Here is a 22,679-nt window from a genome sequence, read left to right on the forward strand (position 1 = left end):
GGCGGCCGGCCGGCCCTCTCCAAGCCCCCAAGCTGCCTCTCATGAGCCGGCACCGCTGCTGGATCAGGCCTCCTGTCTCCAGGGTCGCTTGGCACCATGAGGAAAGACGCCTTTACACATTTATCTCCTATTTTGACAGCAGGGACGGATGAACCATGAAGCCGACTAAGCAGGTGCTTAGGGAACCGGGGCCAAAGGGGGCACCACAAAGTTGGGGAAAAGGGCGAAGAGCTTAGTTTGTACACACTATATTCTGTTATCCTATGAATAAATTTTTGTATTACTGCAGCCTGCATCCTATGTCTGATCATAAGAGAAGGCAATGTTGGATCAGGCCAAAGGCCCATCCAGTCCAACACTCTGGGTCACAAGTGGCCAAAAATACCAGGTGCCCTCAGGAGGTCCACCAGTGGGGCCAGGACATTAGAAGCCCCCTCCCACTGTTGCCCCCCCTTCCCAAGCACCAAGAAGACAGAGCATCCCTTGCCCCAAAGTTCCTACCTATACCTTGTGGCTAATAGCCACTGATGGACCTCTGCTCCATATGTTTATCCAGTTCCTTCTTGAAGCCGTCCATGCTTGTGGCCGCTACCACTTCCTGTGGCAGTGAATGCCATGTGTTCATCACTCTTTGGGTGAAGAAGCACTTCCTTTTATCCATTCTAACCCGACCACTCAGCCATTTCATGGAGTGCCCACAAGGAGTTCTTGTATTGTGAGAAAAGGAGAAAAGTACCTCTTTCTCTACCTGCTCTTTCCCACGCATAATCTTGTAGACCTCAATCATGTCACCCCTCAGCTGTCGTTTCTCCAAGTTAAAGAGCCCTAAGCGCTTTAACCTGTCCTCATAGGGAAAGTGTTCCAACCCTTTTATCATTCGAGTTGCCCTTTTCTGCCCTTTTCCCAAAGCTATAATATCCTCTTTAAGGTGTGGTGACCAGAACTGCACACAGAATTCCAAATGGTCAGGCAGGCAACAACTAAAATGGAAAGGGGGAGCACCAAGACTGATCAGTGCTTAGGGCACCGGTGAGCCTTCATCCGCCCCGGTTTGACAGTATTTATTGCTGCACTCTTATTTTCCCCCCTTAATTAAATCAAAACAACTGTTGACCTTATAACTTCACCTTGTTATTTAGTTTTGTCTTCGGATATCTTAACACCTCTTCATCATGTTACATGTTAATTTGCTGCTCCGTCTCTGCCTACAAGTGTGAACTCTACCTCCCATTCCAGTGTAGCTGAAAATGTGTGCTTTGCAGGCGGAAGCTCGTACCTTGAATAAACCTTTGTTGGTCTTAAAGGCGCCCAGCTGGACTCTAAATTTGTCTCCACGGATGGCAGCCCCCCTCTCGGAAGCCCGCACGAAGCCCACGTCCATCTTGGCTGGAGGCAGACACCCCCTGAGCTCAGAGTCTCCAGGTAGCAAGCCCGTCTAACAGGCAGGTCTTTGTTCACTGAAATTTCATAAGGCTTGACCCAGGAGTTCCTGGCTGAGTCCATCTTTCCCGCATCCACAGGCCAGATTAGCAAATACCCCACTGGCCTCCCCAATGGGGACCCAACGCTGAGAGCCTGTGACTGGCCCAAGGTCGCCCAGCAAGCTACCACGACAAGAGTGAGGATTTGAACCTGCATCTCCCGGATCCCACCGCGACGCTCTAAGGGTGACACCCTGCTCAGTCTCCAGAGACCCCAGTTGGGGGGCGTACAAAGCCACCCACTGTCCCATTCCGGGCCATGCGGATGAGCCGTTTCAGCTTCTGTGGGTCAGAGGCTGCAGGGCCTGATCCAACATTGGCTTCTCTTATGTTCTTATATGAACTCTTGGTCTGGGGCAAGCAATACTCTGTCTTCTGGGTGCTTGGGGGTGGGGTCAACAGTGGGAGGGCTCCTAGGGTCCTGGCCCCACTGCTGGACCTCCTGAGGGCACCTGGTATTTTTGGCCACCTTGTGACACAGAGTGTTGGACTGGAGGGGCCTTAGGCCTGATCCAACATTGGCGTCTTTTATGTTCTTATATGAACTCTCAGTCTGGGGCAAGGGATGCTCTGTCTTCTGGGTGCTTGGGGTGGGAGCAACAGTGGGAGGGCTCCTAGGGTCCTGGCCCCACTGCTGGACCTCCTGAGGGCACCTGGTATTTTTGACCACCGTGTGACACAGAGTGTTGGGCTGGAGGGGCCTTTGGTTTGATCCAACATTGTCTTGTGTTGTGTACTTAAGGTATAGATAGGAACTCTCGGTCTGGGGCAAGGGATGCTCGGTCTTCTTGGTGCTTGGGGGGGGGGGTCAACAGTGGGAGGGCTTCTAATGTCCTGGCCCCACTGCTGGACCTCCTGATGGCCCCTGGTATTTTTGGTCACTGTGTGACAGTGTTGGACTGGATGGGCCTCTGGCTCGATCCAACATTGGCTTCTCTTATGTTCTTGTATGAACGCTCGATCTGGGGCCAGTAATGCTCTGTCTTCTTGGTATTTGGAGTGGGGCAAGAGTGGGAGGGGGCTTCTAGTGTCCTGGCCCCACTGCTGGACCTCCTGAGGGCACCCGGTATTTTTGGCCACTGTGTGATACAGAGTGTTGGACTGGATGGGCCACTGGCCTAATCCAACACTGGCTTCTCTTATGTTCTTACTTCTTCACCCAAAGATTATTGAACGCTGCTGCAGGAAGTGGTGGCAAGGCTTTGGAGGGGGAGGGGGAGGACGTGGTGCTCAGCACCTGGAGGCCTGGAGCAACTGCCAGGAAGGCCTAGTGGGTGGAGCCTCCCCATGTGCCAGGCTGGCAACTGGGAGAGTGGGGTGTGTGGGGGCAGTCTATCAAAACACTCTCTTGCGCAATCTTCCCATATCGGATTGCCCAACGGATGGGGGGGTGTTTCCGCTTTCCGATGCTGCGGGCAATCTGGGGGCCCTCCAGAAAAAATGGGCCACAGCTCGGATTGCGACACAGGCCCCCCCCCCCGCACTGGATCCCTCCTTCTTCCAGCCTGATTTCTACAGACTTTGCTTCCCCTCTGAATTCATCTCCCCGATTTCCAGCCATGCAGAGAGCTGGCATTTTGCTCCTCTCCCCTCTGGAGGAACGGACTCCTCTTGTCTCTACAGGTCCCATTTCCCCTCTGTCCTGTTCCCCGTTTTCCTCACATTTACCCCTTTACCTCGAAAGTAATCCTTTCTCCAAACTAGAGTCGCTCTGCTCCATTTATGTTCTTGCCACATTCATGGGGTCAGCTGTGTGCTATGCTGTTTGCCCTTTTGGTTTAGTGTTACCAGCATTTGCTTAGGATAAGTTTCCCCCTTCCTAACATTGTACCAGATTCTCCAATAAAGTCTGGGTTTCTTTTAAGCCTTTAAGTCAGTTTGGTGTAGTGGTTCAGTGCGCCGACTCTAATCTGGGAGAACCGGGTTTGATTCCCCACTCCTCCACTTGCAGCTGCTGGATGACCTTGGGCAAGCCACAGTTCTTTCAGAGCTGTTCTCTCAAGGACTGTTCTGGAAGGAGCTCTCTCAGCCCCGCCTACCTCACAGGGTGTCTGTTGTGGGGAGGGGAAGGGAAAGCAATTTGTAAGCCGCTCTGAGACTCCGAGTGAAGGGCGGGGGTATAAATCCAATCTTCTTCATCTAAATCTGGTCTGTTTTCATTGTCCTGTTGAGACTCGCTGCTCACAGCCACCTCCTTTGAATAAAAGATCTCGGTTAAGAACACAAGAGACGCCAATGTTGGATCAGGCCAAAGGTCCATCCATTCCAACACTCTGTGTCACACAGTGGCCAGAAATACCAGTGCCATCAGGAGGTCCAGCAGTGGGGCCAGGACACTAGGAGCCCTCCCACCAAGAAGACAGAGCATCCCTTGCCCCAGAGCCCCTATCTATACCTTGTGGCTAATAGCCACTGATGGACCTCTGCTCCATATGCTTATCTAATTCCCTTTTGAAGCCGTCCATGCTTGTAGCCGCCACCACTTCCTATGGCAGTGAGTTCCATGTGTTAATCACTCTTTGGGTGAAGGACTTCCTTTTATCCATTCTAAGCAATTTCATGGAGTGCCCACAAGGAGTTCTTGTATTGTGAGAAAGGGAGAAAAGTACCTCTTTCTCAATCTGCTCCATCCCACGCATAATCTTATAAACCTCGATCATGTCACCCCTCAGTCGTCGTTTCTCCAAGCTAAAGAGCCCTAAGCACTTTACTACCCTTTCCTCATAGGGAAAGTCTTCCAACCCTTTTATCATTCGAGTTGCCCTTTTCTGCACTTTTTCCAAAGCTACAATATCCTTTTTAAGGTGTGGTGACCAGAACTGCACACAGTATTCCAAATGAGGTCGCACCATTGATTTATATAGCGGCATTATGATATTGGCTGATCTGTTTACAATACCCTTCCTAATAATCCCCAGCATAGCATTGGCCTTCTTTATTGCAGTCACACACTGTCTCGACATCTTCAGTGAGTTATCTACTACAACTCCAAGATCTCTCTCTTGATCAGTCTCTGCCAGTTCAGACCCCATCAACGTGTATTTATATTTAGGATTTTTGGCTCCAATGTGCATCACCTTGCACTTGGCCACATTGAACCCCATTTGCCATGTTGACGCCCACTTGCCCATCCTTGAGAGACCCCTTTGGAGTGCCTCACAATCCTCCCTGGTTTTCACCACCCTGAACACCCTGGTTTTCCTGCTCTCTGCACAAACACACAAGGTCCTTCTCTGTTCTAGTCTGAACACAGGTCCACTGGGTCCACTGGTTTACTGGGAGCGTGGTCACGCCCACGTGCCCGCCCACCTCCTTCCTTCCCTCCCGGCCTCTTCCTCTTCTAAACCAGCACTTCCTCCCTCAAGACTTCCTCCAGCCCTGCTTTGTTGAACCCCAAGAGACTTTCCCTTCCTCTATCGGGTTTACGTTCACAGCAGCCCTGTGAAGAATGGGGCTGTATTAAACATAAGAACATAAGAGAAGCCAATGTTGGATCAGGCCAATGGCCCATCCAGTCCAACACTCTGTGTCACACAGTGGCCAGAAATACCAGGGGCCATCAGGAGGTCCAGCAGTGGGGCCAGGACATTAGAAGCCGCTCCCACTGTTGACCCCCCCCCAACGCACCAAGAAGACAGAGCATCACTTGCCCCAGAGCCCCTATCTATACCTTGTGGCTAATAGCCACTGATGGACCTCTGCTCCATGTATTCCATGTAGCTGGCTTAAACAGTGACACGGCAGGCGGGGATTCAACTGGTGAAGGCCTCTGCTGCCCCAGCTGAATACCCTCCCCCTTTTTTGTGTGGCTACCTCCCCTCTAGCATGTTGGATCCCGATCTCATTGTGACTAGGAGGCCCCAGGCTACGTCGGTAGGTCTCTTCCCCCTTACGCACTAGCTTTCTACCCGAAGGGGTTTTGATTCTTTAAAACGAAGGAGCGTTCCACCAGGTGAGCCTCCGCCTGTACTCTGAAGAAGGGCGGAAGAAGGAAAAGGAGATAGTAAGCCGCTCTGAGACTCCTTCGGGTAGTGAATGGCTGGGTATAAATCCAATCTTCTTCTTCTCTCTTCTTAATCCTGCCCGGCCACGATGCCTGATTTCCCCAACCCCACCGAGTAGTAGATAACTCAATGAAAATGTCGAGACAGTGTGTGACTGCAATAAAAACGGCCAACGCTATGCTGGGGATTATTAGGAAGGGAACTGAAAACAAATCAGCCAGTATCATAATGCCCCTGTATAAATCGATGGTACGTTCTCATTTGAAGGACTGTGTACAATTCTGGTCACCACACCTCAAAAAGGATATTATAGCATTGGAAAAAGTGCAGAAAAGGGCAACTCGAATGATAAAAGGGTTGGAACACTTTCCCCATGAAGAAAGGTTAAAGCGCTTGGGGCTCTTTAGCTTGGAGAAACGACAGCTGAGGGGTGACGTGATCGAGGTTTATAAGATTATGCGTGGGATAGAGCAGGTTGAGAAAAAAGTATTTTTCTCCCTTTCTCACAAGAACTCGTGGGCACTCCATGACTGCTGAGGGGTGACATGATTGAGGTTTATAAGATTATGCATGGAATAGAGCAGGTCGAGAAAGAAATATTTTCTCCCTTTCTCACAAGAACTCGTGGGCACTCCATGAAATTGCTGAGCGGTCGGGTTAAAACGGATAAAAGGAAGTCCTTCTTCACCCAAAGAGTGATTAGCATATGGAATTCACTGCCACAGGAGGTGGTGGCAGCTACAAGCATGGACGGCTTTAAGAGGGAACTGGATAAACATATGGAGCAGAGGTCCACCGGTGGCTATTAGCCACAAGATATAGATAGGAACTCACAGGCTGGGGCAGTTGATGCACTGTATTCTTGGTGCTTGGGGGGGGGCAAGAGTGGGAGGGCTTCTGGAGTTCTGGCCCCACTGCTGGACCTCCTGATGGCCCCTGGTATTTCTGGCCACTGTGTGACACAGAGAGTGTTGGACTGGATGGGCCATTGGCCTGATCCAACATTGGCTTCTCTTATGTTCTTATGAGTCCGCTCTGCGTAGGGGGAAGTGGCAGATCCTCAGTGGAAAGGGCAGGCAGTCTCTACACGTTCAGAGGCACTCTTTGTATTACTGCTTTACAAGATCCAGGCCCTAGCCTTGCTGTTGAATATGAATTCAGAGAACTGCTAAGCAGAGTATCCAATTACGGGATCATCACCTTCTTTCAGAAGCTGAAGGCGTGAAAAGGGGACGCAGAGAAGGCGTTCTGTTCATAAGGCCCCTCAGAGTAGCGAACACCATCAAGACACCAACCACTATCCCAACAGCTTCAGGAATATTTATGCACCGCTGGTCAGCTAACAAACACTCGGCATTGTTCGGCTGGGGCGTCCTGCCAAGGATGTGACACATCCTGGGATACACGTCAACCATATTCATTGTCTTCGGCCCACAGTCTTTGCCATAAAGCTGCTTAGAGTCGCTCTGGTAACACAGCAGGACAGGTTTGTGTGCGAGTGTGTAATTAATGCAGCGTGGTTCCCAGAGTTCTTATCCTCTGTCACGTTCCACAACCTGTTACTTTAGCTTTCTGCATACTTTTACGAACGACTTTTAGACAATCTAATGGTTAACATGGTGACTTTTTGGGGGGAAGAGCTACATGCCAAAGAATGAATAGATTCTTTTGAACTATGGTGCTGGAGAAGACTCTTGAGAGTCCCTTGGACTGCAAGAAGAACAGTCAATCCTCAAAGAAATCAACCCTGACTGTTCCCTGGAAGGCCAGATAATGAAACTGAAGCTCTAATACTTTGGCCACCAAATGAGAAGGGAGCACTCACTGGAGAAGAAGACCCTGATGCTGGAAAATACTGAAGGTCAAGGAAGATGGGGACGGCAAAGGATGAGATGGTTAGACAGTGTCATAGATGCAACGAACCTGAAATTGAGCAAACTTCAGAGGACGGCGGAAGACCAGAAGGCCTGGCGTGATCTGGTCCACGGGGTCGCGAAGAGTCGGACTCGACTGTGCGACTGAACAACAACATGCCAAAGAGTGGGATTCCAACAAACCAGAAGCACTCTTCACATATACGCAGAGGCCCCATACGAATTCCCCTTTTCCGTTCAGTACAGTCCTCTGCCACTCGAAAGCATGCACTGGTGATACCCTATTTGATGGACAGCGCTACTGCTGGAAGAAAATTTCATTTGTGTCTGAGAGTGTCACGGCTCAGGTGGGGTGTCACCTGACGCTGCCACCACTCTGGATTTAGGTTCCCTTGAGAAGGCCCAGAGCACCCTCCCAAGACCTTCGGACCTCCCTTTTGGCCGAATAACAGGCGTGAGGACCAGGCAGAGTGAAACAAGGAAAAGGTTTATTTTATAGGTCAAACAAACAAGGTGCAGAATAACAGTAAGTGGGTGAAAAGAAATCAAATGCCCTCACGCGTCTAAATATATACTGTCCCTAGCTCACTATTCCAAGTGACACTAGACTACTCGCCCTTCCTTCAGGATGAGGGTTCCTTCCTGCAGCAGCCTTCCTTCTGGCTCTGCCCATTGGAAGAAAGAACAGCCTTTGCTCTGGCACCAGCCCTTTTGTTCCCCAGCCCTCTGCTTCCCTATTGGTCAATTTTGGCTCCAAAGCCTCTCGGGTAGATTCTGGGAGTTGTAGGCCCAGACTCACCTACTGCTAGCCAGGCTCCCTGGGCCTAGTAGGCCTCTGGTGGCACAGCCCAGATCATGACAGAGAGGAAATACCTTTTGGGGGTGGGGGGAATGCAACTGGATCACAATGTATTCGAAGGCAAGGCCCTCAGGACACTGATAAACATATGGAGCAGAGGTCCCTCAGTGGCTATTAGCCACAAGGTATAGAGAGGAACTCTCAGTCTGGGGCAAAGGATGCTCTGTCTTCTTGGTGCTTGGGGGGGAGCAACAGTGTGAGGACTTCTAGTATCCTGGCCCCACCGCTGGACCTCCTGATGCCACCTGGTATTCTTGGCCACTGGATGACCCAGAGAGTGTTGGACTGGATGGGCCACTGGCCTGATTCAACATTGGCTTCTCTGATGTTCTTATGGTTCTTTGACTTGTGTGGCTAGCCAACTGAAGTCACACAGTGAGACAATGTCCAGGCAGCAAGAAAGTAAAAAAAAAAAGGCTTTATTCGAAGAAGGGACATGCAGTCAAAAGTTTAGCTCAGACATCCGCTGAGCTCAAGTTGTGTTCCAACTTTTACACTCTTGCCCTTCCTCCCGGTTCTACACCATCTTTGACATCATTCACATCTGCGTTATTTCGATTTTCTTTGTCTCTACCATCCATTAATCTTACAAGACGTTTCTGGCTTTCTTTCCGCTTTGACTATCCTTTCACCTACAGGAGTCTTGTCAAAATCTCCTTAGTAAAAGTGAACTGTGGTACACTTCTGGACCACAGTATCTCTGCTGGCTACTTGCCCAGTTTTGCCATCTCTAAAACTTACTGCCTTAAATCAATGTAAGCAAAAATTAACTTTATCTGCTATTAATATATTATTTTTTGACTAACACGTGTATATATATATGATATACAAATGCTTGTTTATACTTATTTATAAAACCGTAGTTCTGACAAGAGCTGTTCTTGAAAAAGAGTAGTTTCTGTCAAGAGCTCTCTCAGCCCCACCTCCCCCACAGGGTGTCTGTTGGGAGAGCCGGGTTTGATTCCCCACTCCTCCTCCACTCGCACCTGGCTGGATGACCCTGGGCAAGTCGTAGTTCTGATAAGAGCTGTTCTTGAAAAAGAGCTGTTTCTGTCAGAGCTCTCTCAGCCCCACCTACCCCACAGGGTGTCTGTTGGGGGGAGGGAGAAGAGATTGTAAGCCGCTCTGAGACCCCTTTGGGTAGTGAAAGGCTGGGTATAAATCCAATCTCTGCTCTCTCTTCCTCTTCTATTCTTACAATATAAATATGAAAATTAAATAATTCCATTTTAGAAAAATAAAACTCCTTATTTCTAATGGCCACCTGAGGACCCTCTTGTATAGAAAATATAAATTCTGCTACTCTAATTAATACTTAAGTTGTCAAAAAGCCTTATGATTTGTCCTTCGTTAAAATCCTTCCATTGGATTGTCGGAGTACTCAAAATGTTCTGATATTGGTGTAGTGGTTAAGTGTGTGGACTCTAATCTGGGAGAACTGGGTTTGATTCCCCACTCCTCCACATGCACCTGCTGATGTGACCTTGGGTTAATCACAAGCTCTGGCACAGCTGTCCTTGAAAAAGAGCAGTTTGTGTCAGAGTTCTCTCAGCCCCACCCACCGCACAGGGTGTCTGCTGAGGGGAGGGGAAGGGAAAGGAGTTTGTAAGCCGCTCTGAGACTCCGAGTGAAGGGCAGGGTATAAATCCAATCTCCTCTCTTCTTCTTATTCAAGTAAGACAATTTCTGCAAGAATTTCTCCTAAAACCCATTTGACTTTCTCTCTTAAGAAGAAGTTTTGGAAAATTGTTCTGCCAGATATCATAGTGTACGTAAATGGAAATTGAAACTCAGTGCAAATAGAATGGAAAATGAGGAAACAGCGGACTTGGGCGGAAACAAACACCCCCCTTTAAATCCTTCCTATAACCATTTTCACATTAATCACCCAGATTTTATCTGATCAGGATGGCTGTGGGCATATTATAATAATAATGATTGGATTTATACCCCGCCATTCACTACCCAAAGGTGTCTCAGAGCAGCTTACAAACTCCTTTCCCTTCCCCTCCCCACAACAGACACCCCTTGTGAGGTAGGCGGGGTTGAGAGAGCTCTTGACAGAAACTGCTGTTTTTCAAGAACAGCTCTTATCAGAACTATGGCTTGCCCAAGGTCATCCAGCCAGGTGCAAGTGGAGGAGTGGAGAATCAAACCCGGTTCTCCCAGATTAGAGTCAGCGCACTTAACCACTCCACAAGAACTGGCTGTGGATATATAATAAGACTTTGGCTTCTTCATTTAAGACTGCCAACAAAAACTTGACTGACAGGCAGTGATAAAAGTATGTCATGTTTGATTTTGTCACAGTTCAGAAGTTACAAGAGCCAGTTTGGTGCAGCGGTTAAGTGCGTGGACTCCAATCTGGGAGAACCGGGTTTCATTCCCCACTCCTCCACCCGGCTGGATGACCGTGGGCAAGCCGTAGTTCTGATAAGGGCTGTCCTTGAAAAAGAGCCGTTTCTGTCAGAGCTCTCTCAGCCTCACAGGGTGTTGTGGGGTGGCGAAGCCGCTCTGAGACACTTTTGGGTAGTGAAGGGCGGAGGATAAATCCAATCTCCTCCTCTTCTTCTTCAAATAAGGCACAGTGGAACTGAATCACCTTTGGAATTAAATCACAGGCCCATCTGCCTGTCCCACAGAACTGAGCCGTGTCTGCCCCACAGAACCATGTGATAGTCCTCACCGCCACCGCCATGCTGGGGCCGTACCGCCTCACAGTGCCGGGGGGGGGGGGAATTCTCTCCCCTGTCCAACATCAGCTTGTCTGGAAGAAATCTGGGATCATGTTTACATCAGGGGCACTTTGACTATTATGACGCAGATTAAGCACCACAGAGAAAGAGAGGAGAGTGCTTCTCCCAAAGGAAATATTTATTGAGCTACAATTATGGACACCCCACCCCCATTTTAAAGGACAGGTTCATTTAAAAACAACCGCACCCCCTCCCCAGTCTCAGCCCCAGGGTCCTTTCCCCAGGGATTCAGTTCCCATCGGCCAGAGCCAACCCCTTCTCTGCAGGGGGAGGAGGAAAGGGGGGCTCAGGGATGGGACCCTCCCTTTGGGCCATGAGATCTGAAACTGAAAGGGTCCGGCCCACGGAGAGGTCCCCCCTTCCACCCCGGCCTCTGAACCTCCCGGAAGACCAGTCGGGAGCCAAACTGGATTCCCGTCCCCGCCGGGCTGTGTTTCTGTTGCAAAGGCTGAAGGAAGACACGCTGCCTTGGAGGATTGGGGGCGGGGGCAGCGAGAGAAGAGCTGCCCGCTTGGGCAGAGGCACCGCTGTGCCAGGCACTGAACGAGTCACCGACAGGCTTCAAGGTGGGGGGGGGGAGAAGAGGCAATTGGGGGGGGCAGATCCAGCGTTCCGCAGGGCACCGGACAGGAAGGGCACTGCTGCGTGGAGCTCCGTGGAGCCAAGGTGCAGGAGAACCAGGCGCCGCCGTTGCTCGTCTTCAGCCAGATGGCCTGGCCGCTCACTCTGAGGAAGGAAGACCCGTTTCAGGAAGGGGCCCTTGGAAGGTGGGAACGCCTTGGCCTGCGCACCCCCCCCCACTCGCCTCCTCTCCCCATCCCAGAGCGATCCTGGATGCAGAAGTCTCCACCCCCCACCCCCCCGCTGGGCCACATCTCCAGTGTTCTCCCCGAAACCCTGGACAGACCCTCCCGAAAGATGGAGGAGGAGGGACTATAGCTGGGGAGCGGTGGCACAGTGGGTATATCCAACTGCCTTAACTTCCGAACTGCGTCAGTTCGAGCCCCGCGCTGGTGTGAGCAGCCAGCCTCTTGTCCCCAGCTCATCGTCCACCCAGCGATTCGAAAGCCTCGGCGAGTAGATAAAATGGGAACCACTCCTTAGAGAGGGTGGGCACACCGACTCCCCTGTGGGAAGGTGTTAGCTGACGGTCGGGGACGTCCTGCTCCAGGACTGGAAGGCGGTAGAAACTACTCGGCTACAAGAAAAATCCCTGCAGTGGGAGTCTTTGGCCAGGCGGTGGCAGTGTGGCGATACGACATACGGGTCCCGAAGCCGCAACGTCATCAGGCCAGTCGACGCAGCCGTTCGGGACATGACTGATCCAAGCCAGAGACGTTTCCACTGTGCAGTTACGGCGTGTGCAATTAAAAATGAATATTATGTTGTCTTTCCTATCCCCTATGAAACATTGTTAGTCCCCTGTCTACAGGTGTAACTGAAATCACTTTGAGCCCACTTATGGGGAAAGCGATTAATAAAATCGAAATCGAAGGTTGCACGATACTGATGTATTCTTCTTTTGTATATATGTTATAATAAACTCAATTTTAAAAAGGAATGTTCTCTCTTCATGGCTGCCTTCCAGTCCTGACTGTGGACGGGCCCCACCTCGGAATGCCCGATTTGTGACGTGACACTTTCCGCTCAAAGCAGGCTTACAGAGCCAGGCGTTTTCAGAGGGGGGCCCCGTGTGCGTTCTCTCTAGATTCCTGGGCAATGCTCCCTCTGAGCCGTGGGGTCTTGTGAGCAGGAGTTCTACTCTGTGGGCTCCCAGCAAGCAAGTGGTGAGCGAGCGATTGGGCTGCTGCATCAATCAGTTTGCTCTGGAGACCTACTCCCTGGGCGGAGACAAAAACGTGCGAGCTGGAGGCTAAAGAGCTGTGAGCTGGCTCACACTCACTCAGCTTAGAGGGGACACTGGTCCCAAGTGCCTAGCGCCAACGTGGGCGTGTGCCAGTCCAGTCTGGGCGTTTGGAGACGCTCCCTCCAGAGCCTCGCACCCCCCCATCCCTCCGGCACAGCCTAGCATCCTCTGGCCGGCAGGGTGGCCCCCCCCCCAGCCTTTCTGACACCGAAGAATCCTCTGGGTCAGTAGCGGGTGGGCGCTCGGCCAGGGCTCTTTTTGGGCAGGAACGCACAGGAACGGAGTTCCGGCTGGCTCCAGAGTTGGCCACGCCCAGCAGGAACTCATTAGCATAACGGGCCACACCCAACAGCAGAAACTCATTAGGACTGGCTACATTAGGGGTGTGTGGCCTAACATGCAAAGGAGTTAAAAAAGCCCTGGGTTTGGACAACAAACAAGGTAAACAGAATAAGAAGCGAAAGGTGGGTGTGGCTGGATGAGCACACGTCTGGTAACATGGGGGTGTGGCCTAATATGCCAATGAGTTGTGCTGTCAGGGGTGTGGCCTACTATGCTAATACGTTTCTGCTGTTGGGTGTGGCCTATTATGCTAATGAGTTCCTGATGGGCTTTTTTTAAAAAAAACAAAAAAAGCCCTGGGCGCTCCTCCGTGAGACCGGACAGGCCTGATTCGCCGCCCGGAAGGCAATTCTGGCGGTCAGCAGAAGAACCTTCTGTCTGGGCAAGCATCCGAAGGCCGTGAGAAGTGAAGGTGAGGGAAGGGAGCGGACGGACTCCCACCCCAGGGGACCCAGGCGTCCTGACCTACCTGAGCTCCTGGGCATGCGGGACTTGACCATCAGGAGGACTCCCAAGATCACGAACAAAACTCCCACTTCGATGGCCGCGCTGCACGCCAGGGTCTGCACGAAGCCCGAGGGAACGGGATCTCCGGGGGCTGGCGGGAGGAGACAGCGCGGGGGCTTCGGGTTAGTGTGCGGATCGGGTCCTAGAATAATAGGGTTGGAAGGGACCCCTCCAGGGTCATCTAGTCCGCCCCCCCCCCCCGCACTATGCAGGAGATTCACAACTAACTCCCCACCACCACCACCGCCACACACCCCAGTGACCCTTGCTCCCGGCCCAGAAGATGACAAAAAAAACCCTCCAGGACCCCTGGCCAAACTGGCCTGGAGAGAAATTGCTTCCTGACCCCAAAGTGGCGATCAGCATTTCCCTGGGCGTGTAAGAAAAGGTCACGAGAACTAAGCCCCGAGGCAGCCCTTCCTGCCCTCCCTCTCACGATCTGCCAAAGTTCACAGAATCCGCACGGCTGTCAGATGGCCATCGAGCTTCTGTTTGAAAACCTCCAAGGAAGGAGAGCCCACCCACCCCCCCGAGGAGGGTTCCCTCTAAGCTGAGTTAGTGTGAGCTAGCTCACAGTTTTTTAGCCCCCGGCTCACGCATTTGTATCTCGGCTCAGGAAGGAAGGGCTCCAGAGCAAACTAATTGATGCAGGGGCCAAATCGCTCGCTCACAGCTTTAGTAGCCCGCAAAGCAGAGTTTTTGCTCACAAGGCTTGACAGCTTAAGAGGGAGTATTGCTCCCGAGGAAGCCTGTTCCACTGAGGAACTGCTCTAACCGCCAGAAAGTTCTTCCTCATGTTTAGCCGAAAACTCTTCTGATTTAATTTTAACCCGTCGGTTCTGGGCCGACCTTCTGGGGCAACAGAAAACAACTCCGCACCATCCTCTATAAGACAGCCCTTCAAGTACTTGAAGATGGTGATCGTATCACCTCTCAGTCGTCTCCTCTCCAGGCTAAACATACCCCAGCTCCCTCAGCCGAAGGGACCTTGCAGGTCATCTAGTCCAACCCCCTGCACTCTGCAGGAGCACAGCCAAAAGACAGCCCTACATACCTACAATATACCCGAAAGATGGTCACCTAGCCTCCGCTTGAAAACATCCAGCGAAGGAGCATCCACTACCTCCCGAGGCAATCTGTTCCACTGCTCAACCACTCTGACAATCAGGAAGTTTCTCCTGATATTTAGCCGGTAACAACTCCCTTGTGAATTCTACCCATTAGATCTAGTCCTGCAACCCGGAGCAAGAGAGAATAGATCTGCTCCATCTTCCACATGACAGCCCTTCAAATACTTGAAGACTGCAATCATGTCCCCTCTAAGCCTTCTCTTTCCCAGGCTAAACATACCCAACTCTATAAGCCTTTCCTCCTAAGACTTGGATTCCAACCCTCACCATCCTGGTTGCCCTTACTGGACACGCTCAAGCTTGTCAACATCCTTCCTAAAGTGTGGTGCCCAAAACTGGCCACAGGACTCCAGGTGAGGCCTGACCAGAGCAGAATAGAGCGGAACGACCACCTCCCGTGATCTGGACACAATGCTTCTGTTTATGCATCCTAAGATTGCATTAGCTTTCTTCGTAGCCACATCGCACTGCAGGCTCATGTTTAGCTTGTGATCAACCAGAACACCCAGATCCCTTTCACATGTGCTGCTGTCAAGCCAGGTCCCTCCCATTCGATATCTGTGCCTTTGATTTTTTTGTACCTAAGTGTAGGACTTGGTCTCCAGACCGCTCAGCATCTTCGTTGCCCTTCTCTGGACACGTTCCAGCTTGTCTACATCCTTCTTAAACTGTGGTGCCCAAAACTGAACACAGTACTCTAGGTGAGGTCTACCCAGAGCAGATCAAAGCGATACCATCACTTTGCGTCATCTGGACACTATACTTCTGTTGATACAGCCTAAAATCGCATTTGCCTTTTTAGCTGCCGCGTCACACTGCTGACTCATACTCAATGTATGGTCTACTAAGACCTCTAGATCCTTTTCACACATACTACTGCCAAGACAAGTCTCCCCCACCCTATAATTATGCATCTAAGTTTCCCTCCTTAAACGCAGAACTTGACATTTATCTCTGTTGAAATTCATGTTATTTGTTTTCGCCCAGTTTTCCAGCCTGTCAAGATCATCCTGTATCCTGACTCTGTCTTCTATTGCATTCGCTACCCCTCCCAATTTAGTATCATCTGCAAATTTAATAAGCATCCCCTCTATCCCTTCATCCAAATCCCTGAGGCACTCCACTTCCACTCCTCTCCAAGAGGATGAGGAACACCATTCACAAGCACCCTTTGGGCGCGATCTGTCAACCAGTTACAGATCCACCTAACAGTAATACAATCTGTAACGTATATTACCAAGTTGTCAACCTTCCCAAAAAGTCCGAAGGACACTCAGGAGAGACCTGGGAGAAAGTGGCTCACCCGAGTAGGCCAGGCCATCGTCCACATCTCCCGGGGTCCTGAAGCTGCAGCTGTACCCGTCTCCCTCCTCGGGGTCCATCAGCAAGCAGGAGAAGAGGTCAAACTCCAGCCCTCCTACAGGGCAGACTTGAGTGGTGGACACCCCGTGGTGGGTCACCGGCTCTCCCGCAGGTCCTTCTGAACACAACAGAAGAATCACAGAATGTTAGAGTTGGAAGGGACCTTGCAGGTCATCTAGTCCAACCCCCTGCACTCTGCAGGAGCATAGCCAAAAGATAGCCCTACAACATACCCGAAAGATGGTCGTCCAGCCTCCGCTTGAAAACGTCCAGCAAAGGAGCATCCACCACCTCCCAAGGCAGACTGTTCCACTGCTCAACCACTCTTACAGTTAGGTTCTCCTGATATTTAGCCGGTAACGACTCCCTTGTAATTCCCACCCATTAGATCATAGAATCGTAGAGTTGGAAGGGACCTTGCAGGTCATCTAGTCCAACCCCCTACACTCTGCCGGAGCATAGCCAAAAGGTAGTCCTACAACATACCCGAAAGATGGTTCTCCGGCCTCCGCTTGAAAACGTCCAGCGAAGGAGCATTCACCACCTCTCGAGGCAGACTCAACCACTCTTACAGTCAGGAAGTTACTCCTGATATTTAGCTGGTAACGACTCCCTTGTAATTTCCACCCATTCTAATTCCCACCCATTCGATCTAGTCTTGCAATTCGGAGCAAGAGAGAAGAGATCTGCTCCATCTTCTACATGACAGCCCTTCAGATACTTGAAGACTGCAACTATGTCCCCTCTAAGCCTTCTCTTTCCCGGGCTAAACAGACCCAACTCTTTCAGAAGTGATTGGAATCTCAGAGCGGCTCACAAACTCCTTTCCCTTCCCCTCCCCAGAAGAGACACCCCGTGAGGTAGGTGGGGCTGAGAGAGCTCTAACAGAAACTGCTCTTTTTCAAGGACACCTCTCTGACAGAACTATGGCTTTCCCAAGGTCATCCAGCAGCTTCGAGTGTTCCGGCACTTGAGTCCCTTTTGCAGTTCCGGTATCCTTTTATTCCCCCTTCCTCAGTTCTAAACCTTTCTTTGCAAAAGATCCAGTTGTTCCATGACTACTGGTCGCCCACCAGAGGCAAAGTCGGAGTTCAGCGGCCCCTTTAAGACCAGCAAAGGTTTAGTTCTGGGTAGAAGCTTCTGTGTTCTCCCACACTTCTTCAGGTACTTCCCCACCATCCAGGTAAAGGAAAAGGAAAAGATGTGAAGGCCCGGAAAAAACCCAGAAAAATTCGGGGGGGGGGGAGGGGGGGTTTTTTAACCCATTTCCCCCCCTGAAGCCTTTTTTGTCTTTTGCAAAAAATTGGAAACATTGAAAAAAGAAAAAAAGAAGAAAAAAATGATTATGGAACATTTTATTTTAACATGATGAATAAAATGTTTTAAGACAAGGTGTTCAAATATTTTCCAAATCATTTCTAAAAAATACATATGGTATCAGATTGATCTAATTTCTGTGCACTGAGGACAGGCAAGTCCTAGGTTACAAACTGAACTCTCCCATGCAAGAACAAGATGCATTTCTTCCTTTAGGAGGTGCTACTGTCACAAGAAAAGAAAAAGGTTTCGGTTTTGTTTCTGCATGTGGGTGGGTATTCTGTTTGTCATAATTGTTTGCATAGTCATATTTTATGTTCCTAAAGTAACAGAATGACTTTCAATCTGGAAAAGGAAAAAGAAGTGCCAATGTAGCATTTTTTTTTCAATTTTTCCAAAAATTTCCGTTTTTTACTGAGCTTCAAAATTTCCAGAAATCTTACATCTCTAGATAAAGGTCCCTAAACCACACAATCTGCCCTCTCCCCCCCCCCCGCCTCTGCACTGACCACTGTGTCACTCTTCCATGCTAGCGGCAAGAGGTTTCCTCCTGACACCGAGCTTAATTCCCCCAAATTGGTCCTGGTTCCAGCTGAGTTTCCAGAACCCAACTTAGAAGCAGAGGTGTCAAACTCATTTGTTATGAGGGCCAGACCTGATAAATGAGTCTCCGTTGGGCCAGGCCATGTGGGTCATAAAACGTAATGCCTGGTAGCAGAGATACAAACTTTATAAAGGACACAGACAAACACAATTAAAGATTTTTTAAAAACTTTAAATAACACATTTCCAGTGAGTTCGACACCCCTGATTAGAGAGTCCGGGTGTGTCTACGGGTAAATGTGAGGTTAATACCCCACCGAACAAATACATGGCACGTCAATCAAACAGAAAGGTATCCTGATCATTCATGGAGATCAATTCAGGTGGGGAATCATAGAATGTTAAATGAGTTGGAAGGGTCCTTGCAGGTCATCTAGTCCAACCCCCGGCACTCTGCAGGAGCACAGCCGAAAAACAGCCCTACAACACACCCGAAAGATGGGTCAAGCGTGGCGGTCTGAATTGAAAGAACCAACAGAACAAAGCTGGGGTCCAGTGAGGCACCTTTAAGACCAACAAAGTTTTTATTCTGGGTAGGAGCTTTCCTGTGCCTGCACACGTCTTCAGATACCCAAAGCCTGAGTCCATTTGTACTTTTCAGAATTAAACTCTGTTGGTCTTAAGAGGCCTCTGGACTCAGAATTTGTTCTCACGGAGCGGGATCAAGACGGGTTGCCGCCGTGTCAGTCGGTCTGCGGCAGGAGAAAAGGCCAAGAGTCCAGGGAGCGCCTTAAAAAATGGCCAAACCATTTTGAGAATTCGGGAATAATTGAAAACAGAACAGCACAGAACAATGATCACCCAGATGAAGAAGAAGCAGAAGAAGAGATTGGATTTATACCCGCCCTTCACTACCCAAAGGAGTCTCAGAGCAGCTTACAAACTCCTTTCCCTTCCCCTCCCCACAACAGACACCCTGTGAGGGAGGTGGGGCTGAGAGCAAAGCTCCCTCTAAGCTGTGGAGTCCTGTGAGCAAAAATTCTGCTTTATGAGCTAATGGCATTGAAGTTGTGAGCAAGCGATTTGGCTGCTGCATACATCAGTTTGCCCTGGAGCCATCCTTCCTGAGCTAAGACAAAAATGTGTGAGCCGGGGCTAAAAAACTGTGAGCTAGCTCACACTAACTCAGCTTAGAGGGAACACTGGCTGAGAGAGCTCTTGACAGAAACTGCTCTTTTTCAAGGAGGAGAGGAGGAGATTGGATTTATACCCCACCCTTCACTACCCAAAGGTGTCTCAGAGCGGCTTACAGTCTCCTTTCCCTTCCCCTCCCCACAACAGACACCCTGTGAGGGAGGTGAGGCTGAGAGCCCTTGACAGAAACTGCTTTTTTTTCAAGAACAGCTCTTATCAGAACTACGGCTTGCCCAAAGTCATCCAGCAGGCGCAAGTGGAGGAGTGGGGAATCAAACCGGGTTCTCCCAGATTAGAATACGGGCACTTAACCACGACACCAAACTGGCTCTTAAAAGAACAGCGGTGCCACAACTGTGGCCTGCCCAAGGTTATCCAGCAGGTGCAAGTGGAAGAGTGGGGAAACAGTGTTCCCTCTTAAGCTGAGTTAATGTGAGCTAGCTCAGTTTTTTAGCCTTCAGCTCAAGGATTTTTGTCTTAGGTGCTCCTGGACTCTTGCTCTTTTCTGGCCTTGTATCCGTCATGGAGAGAAAAGGTGCCACTCTGTGCGGAAGCAGCACAACTTTCCAAGCACCTGGGCATTCACGACAGTTTCAAAAACACCTGCTCCAGCCGGTTCATGGGAGTATCGGGGCTGCTCTAGTGCAGGCCCCATTTCAAAACCAACACCTGAAGCTGCCTGCCACTGAATCAGACCCCTGCGTCCACCAAAGGCCAGCATTCAATGTTCTTAGAATGGAGCAGAGGTCCCTACAGCGGCTATGAGACACAAGGTAAAGAGGGAACACTCTCTCAGGGGCAGGGATGATCTGCCTCCTTGGTGCTTGGGGGGGGGCGCCCAACAGTGGGAGGGCTTCCAGAGTGAGGGGGGGGGGGAGCCAACCCATGAGTCCTAGTGGCTTCCCACTTGATCCCAAAAATCTAAGCCTTCTCCTGTCTTAAAAGAAACAACATGCATACATTGGAAGTACAACCCCCCCAAACCCCACCAACAACATCATCTCACCATTTTGGAAAGTGGCACAGAAAGATTTACAGGGGCTGAGCACCAGAGCCCGGCATACCTTTTACACCCCCCTTGGGTTTTAAAAAAACAAAAGGACTATACAGAAAGTTAATAACATAAGAGGAGCCCATGCTGGATCAGGCCAAAGGCCCATCCAGCCCAACACTCTGTGTCACACGGTGGCCAAGAATACCAGGTGCCATCAGGAGGTCCAGCAGTGGGGCCAGGACACCAGAAGCCCTCCTACTCCCCCCCCCCGCAAGCACCAAGAAGACAGAGCATCCCGTGCCCCAGACCAAGAGTTCATATAAGAACATAAGAGAAGCCAGTGTTGGATCAGGCCAAAGGCCCATCCAGTCCAAGACTCTGTGTCACACAGTGGCCAAAATTCCAGGGGCCATCAGGAGGTCCAGCAGTGGGGCCAGGACACTAGGAGCCCTCCCACTCTTGCCCCCCCCAAGCACCAAGAAGACCTAGCATTCCGTGCCCCAAACCCGAAAGTTCCTATCTATACCTTAAGAACATAAGATAAGCCAGTGTTGGATCTGGCCAATGGCCCATCCAGTCCAACACTCTGTGTCACACAGTGGCCAAAAATACCGGGGTCCCTCAGGAGGTCCAGCAGTGGGGCCATGACATTAGAAGCCTTCCCACTGTTGACCCCCCCAAGCACCAAGAAGACAGAGCATCCCTTGCCCCAGACTGAGAGTTCATATAAGAACATAAGAGAAGCCAATGTTGGATCAGGCCAAAGGCCCATCCAGTCCAACACTCTGTCACACAGTGGCCAAGAATACCAGGTGCCCTCAGGGGGTCCAGCAGTGGGGGCCAGGAAGGGATGTACTAAAATGAAGGACAGGATTGCCCACTGGAAACAATAGGAGACGCTGGAAGGCCCATTGGAAATAATGGGAGCCAGGAATGCAAAAAAAACTTGCATGGGCTCCATTGGAAAACATTAGAGTACAAGTAGAGTTGCAATAAAAATCCGGCCAGGACGCTAGGAGCCCCTCCCACTCTTGCCCCCCCCCCCGCAAGCACCAAGACTACAGAGCATCACTTGCCCCAGACTGAGAGTCCCTATCTAAACCTTGTGGCTAAGAGCCCCTGATGGACCTCTGCTCCAGGTGTTTATCCAAGTCAATCCATCATTACATCCAGTTCTGAGTTGGGTCACACAATGAGGCCAGGAACAGATGGGGGATTTTTCAGCAAGGCGGCCGGGGGGGTGGGGGGACGACCCCAAGTGTGCAAAACACAAAACAAAAAGACATACCGGGGATCAGAAAAGCCCCCGAATCACAGAAGCCATAAATGCCGCTTTAGGAAAAGTGCATCAGTGAGATCTTGCAAAAGTCGCAGGAGATCTCAGTGGCCCTTCTGGGAGCTTGTAGGGCCCCCCACAAACAACACGGAAGATTCCAGGGCCCCATTTGTGGTAGCCCCGGGAAGGGGGGGGGGAAATCACACCAAAGAGAGGGGGAGAGAGGGGGAAGCTAAGGAAGAGGCATTCAAAAGGCAGCAAGGGAAAGTAAAGATGCAGAACATCTATTATGTCCTTATCATGGAGCAGAGGTCCATCGGTGGCTATTAGCCACAAGGGCTAGATGGAACACTGTTTTGGGCAGAGACGCTCTGCCTTCTTGGGGCAAGAGTGGGAGGGCTGCTGGAGTTCCGGCCCTGCTGGCTTTCGCCACTGTGTGACACAGAGTGCTGGACTGGAAAGGCCACTGGCCTGATCCAACATGGCTTCTCTTCTGTTCTTATGTCTGTGGCAAGTGATGCTCTGTCTTCTTGGTGCTTGGGGGGGGGCAACAGTGGGAGGGCTTCTAATGTCCTGGCCCCACTGCTGGACCTCCTGAGGGCACCTGGTATTTCTGGCCACTGTGTGACACCGAGTGTTGGACGTGATGGGCCACTGGCCTGATCCAACATGGCTTCTCTTCTGTTCTTATGTCTGGGGCAAGGGATGCTCTGTCTTCTTGGTGCTTTGGGGGGGGGACAGTGGGAGGGCTTCTAGTGTCCTGGCCCCACTGCTGGACCTCCTGACGGCACCTGGTATTTTTGGCCACTGTGTGACACCAAGTGTTGGACTGGAGGGACCTTTGGCCTGATCCAACATTGGCGTCTCTTATGTTCTTATAGATGGAACACTCTGCCTGGGGCAAGTGATGCTCTGCATTCTTGGTGCTTAGGGGGGGGCAAGAGTGGGAGGGCTTCTGGTGTCCTGGCCCCACTGGTGGACCTCCTGATGGCCCCTGGTATTTTTGGCCACCGTTTGACAGAGTGTTGGACTAGATGGGCCACTGGGGGGGGGGGGGGGGATGATGACAGGTGGGTGGGTAGCTGGTAGAGCCGACAGACCAGGAGAAGGCAGACAGGGAAAACCAGCGAAGGAGAAGAGCGAGAGAAGAGGGGAAAGGAGATGGGCCTGCCC

The 22,679-nt window shown here is 50.9% G+C and overlaps 1 protein-coding gene across 1 annotated transcript in view; it reads right to left on the reverse strand.

The window, feature by feature from the left end:
• Positions 1-22,679, reverse strand: part of LOC107120260 — a 66,853-nt gene that overhangs the window by 8,363 nt on the left and 35,811 nt on the right. The gene's annotated exons all lie outside the window — the stretch shown is intronic.

Source organism: Gekko japonicus, unplaced genomic scaffold (genome assembly GCF_001447785.1).
Source record: "Gekko japonicus isolate JY-2015 unplaced genomic scaffold, Gekko_japonicus_V1.1 scaffold110, whole genome shotgun sequence".
NCBI classification, from domain to species: Eukaryota; Metazoa; Chordata; class Lepidosauria; order Squamata; family Gekkonidae; genus Gekko; species Gekko japonicus.